The following is a 12,174-nucleotide window of genomic DNA, read 5'->3' on the forward strand; positions in this document are numbered from 1 at the left end:
TTTGAGAATCGGTGTGCCTTTTCCCTTTGGCTTGACTCTCTTTTTGTAGTTGCTGGAGTGGACTTGGGTTTACATACTTACGCTTAGCGCGCTCTGCTCGCTTAGCCCAGGTGTCTGTTTTCGCGCTAAGCATGGATAACTACTAAATAATTATTTTAAAAGATATTTTAACTCTATTTTCATTATAAAAAAAAAACAACTCTTATTTAGTAGTTATCAATGTCCGACGTCCTGGCCGCTACAAACCCCCTCTGCTCCCAACGGGTTCACTAGGCCCACGACCACCTCCACCCATTTCTTCTGCACCCTTGCTCTCCACCCCCACCAAACAACCTTCTCCTTCCATTCCCTTCAAACGCCTTTCCCCTGATGAGCTTGCTATGCGGTGGGAAAAAGGATTATGTTTCAATTGTGATGAAAAATTCACTCCTGGCCATAAGTGTTCTTCCAAATTGTTCTTGTTAGTCTCAAATGAGGATGAAGCTTCTCTAGAACCTTCCCTCGCGACCCTGAACCCAGATCCACCCGAACCAATTGAAGATCTGTCCCCGACCCAAATCAGCCTGCACGCTTTATCAGGCCATATTGCACTTGAGACCCTGCAAGTAGTAGGCCTAATTTCCAATCAGGGAGTGCGCATTTTAATAGACGGGGGTAACACTCACAATTTCCTTCAACATCGTTTGGTCTTAGCCTTAGGCCTCCACACAAAATATACAAACCCGTTGTGTGTAACAGTCGAAAATGGTGATGCACTCGAATGCCACCAACTTTGTAATGACCTGATAGTGCAAATACTTGGTCATTCCTTCCCTGTCGATTTTCATGTTCTTTCCTTGTGCAGTGCTGATGTGGTACTTGGAGTACAATGGCTAAAATCCTTAGGCCTTATTGTCACTAATTATAATACTTTAACCATGAAATTTATCCATGGCGACAAAATGGTTGAGTTGAAAAGTGAAAGAGCAAGTGGTCTTGAGTTGATATCTCCACCACAGCTTCGCCACATGGTTTAATCGGAGACAACCAACATCTTCTTTCACATTTGCCTAGAGACCCCTTCTACCCAAACTTCACCTTCACCACACCACATGACCTCCATAAACACATTAACTCATAAATACTCCTCCCTGTTTCAGCCTCTCACCACTCTACCCCCGTCTCACCCAACCAACCACACCATCACCCTTCTACCCAACTCATCTCCGGTTAATGTGAGACCATATTGCTACCCTTATTACCAGAAAAAAGAAATTGAATCTCAAGTTGCTTCTATGTTGCAACATGGCCTCATTCAACTTGGCACCAACCCCTTTTCTTCTACAGTGCTACTCGTGAAGAAGCGCGATGTCTCTTGGCGATTCTGCGTCGACTATCGCACATTAAATGCCATCACGATCAAAGATGACTTTCCGATTCCTACGGTAGATAAGTTACTTGATGAATTCGGGGGCGCAAAATGGTTCTTGAAGTTGGACCTTATGTAGGGATACCACTAGATTTTAATGAACGAAGGCGACATTGGAAAAATATTTTTTCATACCCACCATGGCCACTACAAGTTTCAAGTGATGCCATTTGGTTGTGCAATGCGCCGTCCTCATTTCAAGCTACCATGAATAAACTTTTTCAGCCTTATTTGCGTAAATACATCATCGTATTTTTCGATGATATCTTAATTTACAGTAGAACTTTCTCTGATCATCTATTGCATTTGGAAAGTGCTTTTTAGGTTCTCTTACGTGGCCAATTCTCTCTCAAACTTCCTTAGTCATTTGGTGTCGGAGAATGGAGTTGAACCGATGCTAGAGAAATTAAAGTGCAAGCTATTCGACAATGGCCACAACCACGAATAATTTGAGCACTACGAGGATTTCTCGGCCTGGCAAGATTTTATCGAAGGTTTATCAAGGGGTACGCCACCTTAATAGCTCCACTGACGAAGCTCTTAACTCACGACCAATTCATGTGGTCATCTGAAATTGACCTTGCCTTCCAATCACTTAAAGATGACATAAGCAATACCCCTATTTTGGTCTTACCAAACTTCACCATTCTATTTGTTGTTGAGACAGACGCTTCAGGTTCGGGAATGGGGCGGTGATATCTTGGGGTGGTCACTCTATCACTTTCTTTAGCAAGCAGTTTTGTCCTAAGTTACTGCATTCCTCCACCTATGTCCGGGAACTAGTCGCCATCACGACAACAGTCAAAAAGTGGTGCCAGTACTTGTTGGGTCACCACTTTATAATCATAATGGACCATCATAGTCTCAAGGAACTTATGGCACAGGTGATTCAAACCCCAGAACAACATTTGTATTTGTTGCGACTCTTAGGCTATGATTACATGATTCAGTACAAGACATGCAAATCTAATATGGTAGCAAACGCTCTATCTCGATCGTCTGACAATCTGACTGGCTCTCTATTTCTTCTCTTTATGTCAAATTTGCTTTTCTTAACAGAACTCAAACAGGAGTTGTCTTCCAATGGGGATTTCGTCAACCTTCATAATGCAATTCAAGCTGACCCAACAACTTATTATGATTATTCTTTGACTTAGGAATTCATTGTTGGACAAGTGGCTTCAATAACTTAAGAGGGGGGGTGAATTAAGTTTCTAAATTCCCACTAACAAACTTTTAATCCCCTTCTAAATGATAGGCTCAAAATGCAGAAGAAGAAGCAATAATCAATTTAATTATGTTCTTTAAACATGCAAAACAAAATTGATTGCAATAACATAAATGAGATAAGGGAAGAGAGAAATGCAAACTCGATTTATACTGGTTCAGCCATTTCCCGTTCCTACATCCAGTCCTCAAGCAACCCACTTGAGATTTTCGACTATCTTTGTAAAAAATCCTTTTTACAACTTCTGAACACCCAAGGAATCTCTTTCTCTTGTGTTCAGGAAACTCACAATTCAAGAGACAACCAGTCTCTTTATTACAATTGACTTTCTGAGAAGAACATAAAGATTTCTCTCCTTTAGAGTGGATAATACAATTTGAAGTTCATAAACTCTCAATAGATTTGCAAGTGTTTGCTCAAGAGTTGTTGAGAGAGCATTTGACAATGAATTTCTCTTGGAATATCTCTCTCTTTCCTTTTGAAGTCAGACACACATATATATAGGCCCTTCATGCCTTTCCAAAATGATTTGAAGAGATGTGTCTTTTCAAAAAGCTTTTTATGAAATTCTTCACTAATAATCGACTACAGGTTTCTGGTAATTGATTACACAGTTATATTTTGAAGGGTCATGACTTTTCAATTTGAATTTCAAGAGTTTCGTTGCTGGTATTCGATTACATACATCTGGTATTCGATTACAGGTTCAAAATTCAAATTCAAAACCCTTTTCAAAAGTTATTTTTCAAAATTGTCTTCTGGTAATCGATTACATTGCCTGGTAATCGATTACCAAATCCTTGGATGTCTTGGAAACACTTTGTTTTGAGGAAAGGCTTGATCTTGAGTTAATCTTGAAGCAAGACTTTATTTTGTTGAAGCAACCATGTATTAATCTTGAAGAAATGCTTAACCTTTGAAGCAACCTTGTTTGATTCTTCTTTGGCATCATCAAAATCATCTATTCATACATTCACATTCTCCCCCTTTTTTATGATGACAATCATTATCAAGTGAATTCTTTTCGACATCATCAAAACCTGCATGATTTACACTACCCACCACACTGTGCACTCAGTTGCCCTCCTTTTTATGGAGATAGTTGGCAAGCTTCATGGCATGCCTAGAAGTATTATTTCTTATCGAGACCCACTGTTTATCAACAAGTTCTAGTAGGAATTATTTTCCTTGAGTGGCACCAAACTCAGGATGAGTTTTGCATATCATCCGCAATCGGATGGCCAAACTAAAGTTGCTAATCATATTGTTGATCAGTACTTAGGTGCTTTTGTCCATATAAGACCATCGTCTTGGGGGTGTTTCCTATTATGGGAAGAATGGTCCTACAATACATCCTTCTATTCAGCTACAAGAATATCTCCATTCGAAATCACCTTCAGCAGGAAGCCACCTAATTTTCCTCAGTATATAGTATGTACCTCTAAATTTGAGGTTGTGGATGAAATGTTGGGTCAAAGGGAAGTTGTGTTTGCCTTGTTATGAAGCAGGTTGTTAAAGTCCCCAGCTCGTATGAAACGCATTGTAGACACTCATTAAAGGGAATGTGAATTTCACATTGGTGATTGGGGGATGGTGAAGTTGCGTCCTCATCGTCAGGTATTAGACATAGGGTCCTCGTATTCAAAATTAGCTAAGCACTATTATGGACCATTCCAAGTTGAGGATAGAATGGGAAATGTTGCTTATAAATTGAAGCTGCCAACACAGTCTTGCATACATCTTGTGTTCCATTGTTCAATCCTTAAACTGTATTTTCAAGCTACTTCAGGTTCTCCAGGACCCTTAGAATTTCCTTCTTTAGCAATAGAAAATCAACCTGTCATTACACCTTTTACATTCCTCGCAAAAAAATGGATCCCTTCACCCTCTGGCCCAAAGCAAATGGTATTGGTCCAATGGCTTGGTTGCACCCTGATGAAACTTCTTAGGAGGAGTGAAGGCAACTTACCACCTTAAGGACAAGGTGTTGCTTGGTGGGCTCCGGAATGATACAACAGATACTGGGGGTCTGGAAGAAGCAAGAGCTACAAGGTCCAAAAGGAAAAGTGTACCACCAGCTTACTTGAAGGATTATGCGTAGAATGACTAACAAAATCAAAAGTGCTAGGATAACAAGATTGTAGGTTGTTATAAAGAATAATATTGTTATCATTTTGTTAGGATATTTATTGTTTGTCTTTATCCTTTCTGTTATTGTTGTCGGGAACTTGTGCCAGAGCATTTAGCACTATATATAGGAATGACCTTTCCATTGAGAAGGTAGAGAAATAAAATAAAAAAATTTCCTTTCCTTCTTGTCTTCTAGAGGTTTGTCTTGGTCCTCGAATTCCAAGGCTTAACAACTTCACTGGTCATAAACTAGTAGAAGAGTTTCCAAATTGGTTATTGCTAAACAACACAAAAATGACAAGCCTTGTTCTCAAAATTTATTCCCTTACTGGGTTAATCTAGCTACATCCCGTCCCCTTCTCAAGCTGCAAAGAATTGATGTATCTGATAATGCAATAACAGGTCAAATCCCAAGTAACAATATCAGCTCAATTTTTCCAATTTTGGAAATCTTAGATATGTCTAAAATGCAATTCATGGTCTAATTCCTTGCGAGTTTGGCCAAATGAACTTACTGCAAACATTGGATCTCTCAAAATATCATTTGTTAGGAGAAATTCCACATGAGCTAAGCAACATGAGCTCATTAAAGACATTGGATCTTTCTGACAATCAATTGTTTGGAGAAATACCTGAGGGCATATTTGGAGTTCTGTACCAATCCAAGGGATATACTTACATAGGTATGGTTTCATCCTTTGTTATTGAACAATTATAGATTTATTGGTAAACTCCCAAGCAGCATTTTTAACCCATATGCATCACTTCATTAGATATAAGCAATAATCATTTGGTGGGAAAGATTCCAATCCTTATAAAAAAATATGTCCAATAATCATTTTGAAGGATCTATTCCATTAGAATTGGCAGAACTTGAAAATCTACTTTATCTAGATCTCTCCCACAATATTTTGATTGTTGTTGTTCCATCATTTATAAATTCTTCGGGGAGCATTATCCATTTGAACAACAATCATTTAAGTGGATTATCGAAAAGAATGATCAATGGAAGCTATTTTGCACTTAGCTTCGATGAAATAATCAATGGCATTGAATATTTGATACAGGAACATACAAGGCTGAACATTCTCCTTTTGAAAGTCAATCGCTTTACTGGCGCTATACCAAAGGAGTTGTGCCAATTGATAGATTTAAGCATACTACACCTTTCTCATCACAATTTTTCTGGTGCATATTCAATTGCTTAGGTAAAGTGCCTTTTGAGATTAAGTACCCTGATTTATTCTTGGAAATATTGTCTGGCCGGATTTTGGTAGATCACAAATATTGCATGCCTTTTGACACACCAATATTACCAAATGTGGAAGAGAAAGCAAATTTCACTTCAAAGAATAGAACCAACACTTACACGGGGAGAATCCTTGCTTACATGTCTGGAGTTGACTTGTCAAGCAATAAACTATTGAGGAATATCCCATCTGAGCTTGGAAACATGAGAAGAATTCGATCATTAAACTTGTCACATGATGATTTGACAGGGCAAATTCCGACTACATTCTCCAATTTGGTACACGGAAAGAGTTTGAATCTTTCATTTAACAAGTTGAGTGGCCAAATTCCTCCACAATTGAGTGTGTTATCCTCCCTTGATGTATTCATTGTAGCGCACAATAACTTATCTGGTGCAACACCTGAAAGAAAAGGACAATTTTCAACATTTGAAGAAAGCAGCTACAAGGGTAATCAATTCCTTTGTGGACCTCCACTACCAAAAAGTTGCAATCCTCTACCTCTTATTTTACCAAATGATGAAGGTAGTGATAGTTTGGTGGACATGTTTGTTTTCTATGTGAGCTTTGTTGTGTCATACATATCAGCTTTGTTGGTAACCGCAGCAGCTTTATATATTAATCCTTACTGGAGGCAAGCATGGGTTTACTACATAGAATTGATGAACCTGAATTGCTACTACTTTATCATGGATAATTTGTGTAAGTTATTTAAAAATGAAAATATGTAACATTATGTTGTATGCCTTAAACATCAGTTTCTTGTTTGTTTGCTCTAAGTGTCATACAATAGTAAATAAATAAGTTATCTATACGTTGTATGAAAATCATAAGTACTGTGGGGCAATAGTTTGTGCTATAAAAGAAGTCCTCTAGAGCAACTTGATGTCATGTTCCTCCCTTATCTCCTGAGAAATCAGGCTATGCTATAACACCTCTAATAAATATCAGTCAAATTAAGGGGGTGATGATATGTTTTGTGATCCGATATTGATATTAAGTGTTGATACAGACTCAAGCGTTGAATAATTTCACCATAATCCATCATTGTCCAGATATCAAATTCTTTAAGGCTGTTATCATTTTTTTTTAATTAACAGCAAGGCTGTCATCATTTTATTAAGGTTAAATTAAATTAATGTGCACTTCACTGAATTATTTGGGAATTTTTATGCTCTAACTAACTATAAATTCTTCTTATATATTATATTAATTGAACACTTGGAAGACCCAAACATGCATGTACCTTTAGATATTCATAACTATTTCCAAATCTTCTCCAATATAATGGATTTAATTACTCGAAAACTACGTTTCTTATGCTCTTAAGATTAATTTCTACCAAGAAATGTTCGTATCTATAGCAAAACACTAAAATCCCTTCACATGCAATCTTACAAACATGTGATATTAAAAAATAATAAAACTCCCTTTCTCAGTTTCTCCATAAGATTATTAGTAAACTCATTCATAATTAAACCTTGACCTTGAACAACAGGTATATCCATGGATACTCCATTCCTTTTAATATGAACATAAAACTCATATCTACTGACTCTTCTATATATTTGGAATTAGTAGAGCTGGGAAGTGGGAATGGTGGGTTGAAAATTTTTGAAAGCAATATACAGAAAGTGCTTGGAAAATTGATCTATAAGATATAGGTTGTATAGTGAACGCTCTTCACGAATTAAGTATAAGAAATAACGTGTATTACTATTACATCTGCACATAGTGAAATTACGAAGATAATAAGATAGAATTTTCGCTCATTTAGAATTTTTTTTTATTTCTAATAAACACCATCACAAAATTATGAATTTTATGAAATTCAAATGCGGACAAAAACAGGTTCTCCACTCCTGCCTCCACTATTTCATATTGAAAATTAATGTAAGAGACAAAGGAGGCACCGATTATCAAATCACCGACCAATTGGTTATCAGTGAAACCTTTGATAACATGTCAAGAAATTCTATTTTGTCCCACAGTTACACTGTCATATGAATAATAAATATTAGATTTATCTTTTTAGACTAATAAATCCAAAATAATCGTCAAAGTTTTGATGGAAACATACCAATACAGTAATGAATTTAATAACAGAGCATTGGCCAGAAATAAATTTTTTCAAACTTACAATAACATGTGAGGAACATTAATAAAATATACAACGCAAAATAAAAATCAATATTATACAAGAAACACAATTTGTTTAACGTGAAAAATAGCTCAATGCAAAGATAAAAATCATGGGTCATCCATACCAAAGAATAATTTCACTATAATCAATAAAGGTACAAAAGAGTTTTCAATAAGTGTGTAACACTCAATTTTTCGTAAAATAAATTAAAAATGATTTTATTTAAAAATAAATAGAATTTTAGGAAAATAATGAGGTTTTGTAATTAAATAAATAAGAAGAAATAATTTTATCGATTAAAATAATAGTTTCAAGGTAAATAAAATAGATATATCTCCTTAAAAAAAATGTGTTATCTATTTATTCGATAAGGAGTAAAATATAATTTCTTTTTATATAATGATAAAATAAAGAAAAATCGAGTAAATAATAGGTTCGGAATACTCTAACTATAAATAAAGACATATTATATCAGTTTTCACAATTTCTTCTCTTCCTCTCAATTTCGTTTTTCCTTCTTCCTCTCCCAAAACCTTTTTTTTCCCCGCATAAAACAACAATCTTAGAATTGTTAACCATTGGATCGCTATTAAATTTGAACACCAGGTTCGAAACTTATTTTCACATATAATGTTTGTGGTAAGGGGAATGTCCCCCGCACGTAGCTCTTTGTTTTCCCGCATACACTCAAACTTATCCCAATAAAACTACAATCCTGAACTTGTTAACCGTTGGATCGTCTTAAAATTCGGACACCAAATTTTACATGCATATACTCATATATTTATCGTTGTGATTTGCAAAATAATGTTTATGGTGAGATAAATTAGCATCACATGCAGACAGTGAACTAGGCTCCAACCCCTTCTCTTTCTCTCTAACGGTTGGAAACCCTAACAGAGCAAACAAAGAAAAAATGAGGAATCTTAGAGAACCTCTAGAGACACCACTAGCACTGCCGGACTACATACGTGAGCCCGCTTAGAGGTAATGAATGAGTTTATCACAATTGGGATTAGAATGAACATGTGCAGGAGTTCTTACAGGATTAAATTGGAGTTTATTTTGGGATATTTATTGTATTGTAATTATTCATGTATGATTATGTGAAATTGTTTGAGTGGTTTTACTCCCCATATTGCGAGAAACATTTTGTATAATTTGTTTGTGTTTTGAATAAGATTTACTATATTAGTGTGATAAATTGTTATATTAGGATCATGAAATTGTATATAAGTGATAAATTGAATATGTGATGAATTGTGAGATAACATGTTGCTTTGAGATTATAACATTGTTATTGAGATTGAGTATAAGTGCAAAGTTGAACATGTGTTAATTTTTGAGATATACGTAAACATGTGATAGTGGATTGTGACATTGTAAGATGTTAAATTATGGACATGAAATTTAGTTGTGAATCAGTATGTGGTTAACACTTGATGTGGTGATACTTGTGTTGTGAGTTGTGAATTACAATAACCAACTGGTGTTTACCTTGAGAAAAGTATTTATGTGCAAAATGTTAAAGGGAAAGAGTAGGATTCCTAGTTAGGAACCTAAAGTCCTGAATTGTAGCGCAATGTGTTAAACGTGTTTGAAACACGAGTATGAGGTCCTAGGTATTGTATAATTCATTAACAGTGTCTGCCTGCAAAAGTTGTTTTAGGGGTTGGATCTAAATCATGAAGGTGAGACCCTAATGGATTCTTCAGAGTCTAGGCTTTGGGGGTAAAGACACTCGGTTTGAGTGCTCCTTTAAGCCTATGTTGATCCCGTATGATTGGAGTATTCTCGCAAAACAAAGTGATCCTGACTGATCATCTTATGATCTTACTTAGTGAGAGTGACCTAACATACTCATTGTATGATGTGTCTTGTTATGTACTCTTAAGCGACTTAGTGTGATTTTTTATTGATACGGTATCACATTGTATATAGGCTTGAGTCTTAGTATAATGTCGCATAACGCCTGTAAATTATTTATTATGATATTAATGAGTGTTGTTATGTCTTGACTCGAGTGTGTGATTCATGTGTAATGTGATTGGTGATTAAAAAATGAATTTTAAATTTTAAAGTGGTGAAGTAACGTGTATTGTATTAAGTTGAGCTATGTTATACATACTTCTATAGTTTATTTTGATTATGCCTTTGTTTATCTATATTTTATTTAGAAATATGATAACGCACTCCCTGTCTGGTGTATGTGTTTGGATTCTGTAATGATCTTGAACCATGTGTTCGTGGGAGCAAATGACTAGGTGGATAACTTTAAAGAATTTCGTGCTAAAGGACGCTGAGACACAATGTTCTGATATGATGTAACATTGGGGCATGAGCTTTTATTTTCAATTGCATAATGTTATTTTACTTTATTTTATTTCATTGTTTAACAAGATTTCATTGGTAAACTTTAACGATTTTGTTCTAAGTCGAATATTTTTTAATAAGTTTTATTTGGTAATAGTGAAGCGAATGCGACCCTTTACCCACATGAATTTCTGTATGCGATTTTTATAAAATTGTTTTAATTAAATTCCATATGTTTATATATTTTTCTTATTTATATGTATGTTGGGGTAGAGAGTGTTACAAAATGCACTGAAACGTGCTACAAATGGTCAAACCAAAACCAAACATCAATGCTTACAATAAAGAAACAAGAAGATGGAAAATACCAAATGCATGACAGGAAATGTGAAACACTTATCTCCCTCTCTAGATATCTTTTTAACAATCCAACCAAATAATTTTAAGTATCACGTGTGTAGAACCTACTATTCAAAATTAGTCTGATCCAATGGTGAACGAATTCGCAATTGCAATATGAAAAATGCTCTCTGGTGGATGTGCGAAAATCAGAATGATTTTTTCCCTCTTTTCTTTCTCAATGTTTTGTAACTCTTTTCCCTCGCCAATAAGTCTCTTCCTAATGTGATCTCTCTCTACTTAAACAAATGGGACAAAATAGACATTCTCATTTACAGTGTGTTTGGATGGAGAAATTTAAAATTCTCAGAAATTTTAAATTCTAAGAATTTCAAATACTTCAATTGAAATTCTTTTATTTTCAAAATTTTGTATTTGGATAAAAAAATTAAAATTATGAAGATGAAAAAAATGAATGAAAAAAAAGAGAAGATATGATTGGTGTGCTAGTTATACGTGTTGTTCTTCTATGCTCACACCCGAACGATATTTTAGGAGTTCAAACGGTGTTTCTTGAAGAAGACAATAAGAAGAGAATTTCAATTTCTCACACTTGAGAAGGAAATTGAAATTCTAGATTTTTAGTTGTTTAAAATTCAGTTTTAAAATTCCAAAATTTTAAATTCTTCGTAAAAAACATTCAAATAATGAATTCTAAATTACAAAAATTCAAATTCTCTGAAAAAATTATTTTCATCAGTTAAAATTTTCTATTCAAACGCACTCTTAGGCATTTACTCCCCATAGAAAAAAAATCCAAAAATCCAACAAGTTTTTTGAAATTTGTTCACCTTTTACTTTTACTAAAGCAAAATTCATTTTTATTAGACTAGATTCGTGTATTGTATTTGCACGATGAGGGAAACCCAGCCTCAGGATGATGAAGCCCAATATATAAAAGTTGGTTTTTATAATTGTTGCCATCATCTTTTTGTGTTACTTTTTATCATGTTGGGTTTATGGTCAAAGCTGATCGGCCGGAGTGGTGACCCAACAGAAAGGAGGAGAAATGTGTTGTTGAAGATTTTTATCACGGAATAATAATTTAATCTTTAAGAAATGCTTTTGAAGGAGGCAAGCAGGAATTCGACCAGTGCTTAATGACCTGCACTAGAACACAACTACTTTATAGTGGTCCAAATTTCAATATCATCTCTTAGCATTATTGACAAGCTTTGACCTTTGGGGAAACTTTGTTGCTTGGTTGCAAACATTGTCTTATGGAAGATGAAACACAATGCTACCATAGCACTACGAAAGCGAAATAACATAAGCAAAAGGGACAACTGAGAGTCTGAGACCA

Source organism: Glycine max, chromosome 7 (assembly GCF_000004515.6).
Source record: "Glycine max cultivar Williams 82 chromosome 7, Glycine_max_v4.0, whole genome shotgun sequence".
In the NCBI taxonomy this organism is placed as follows: domain Eukaryota; kingdom Viridiplantae; phylum Streptophyta; class Magnoliopsida; order Fabales; family Fabaceae; genus Glycine; species Glycine max.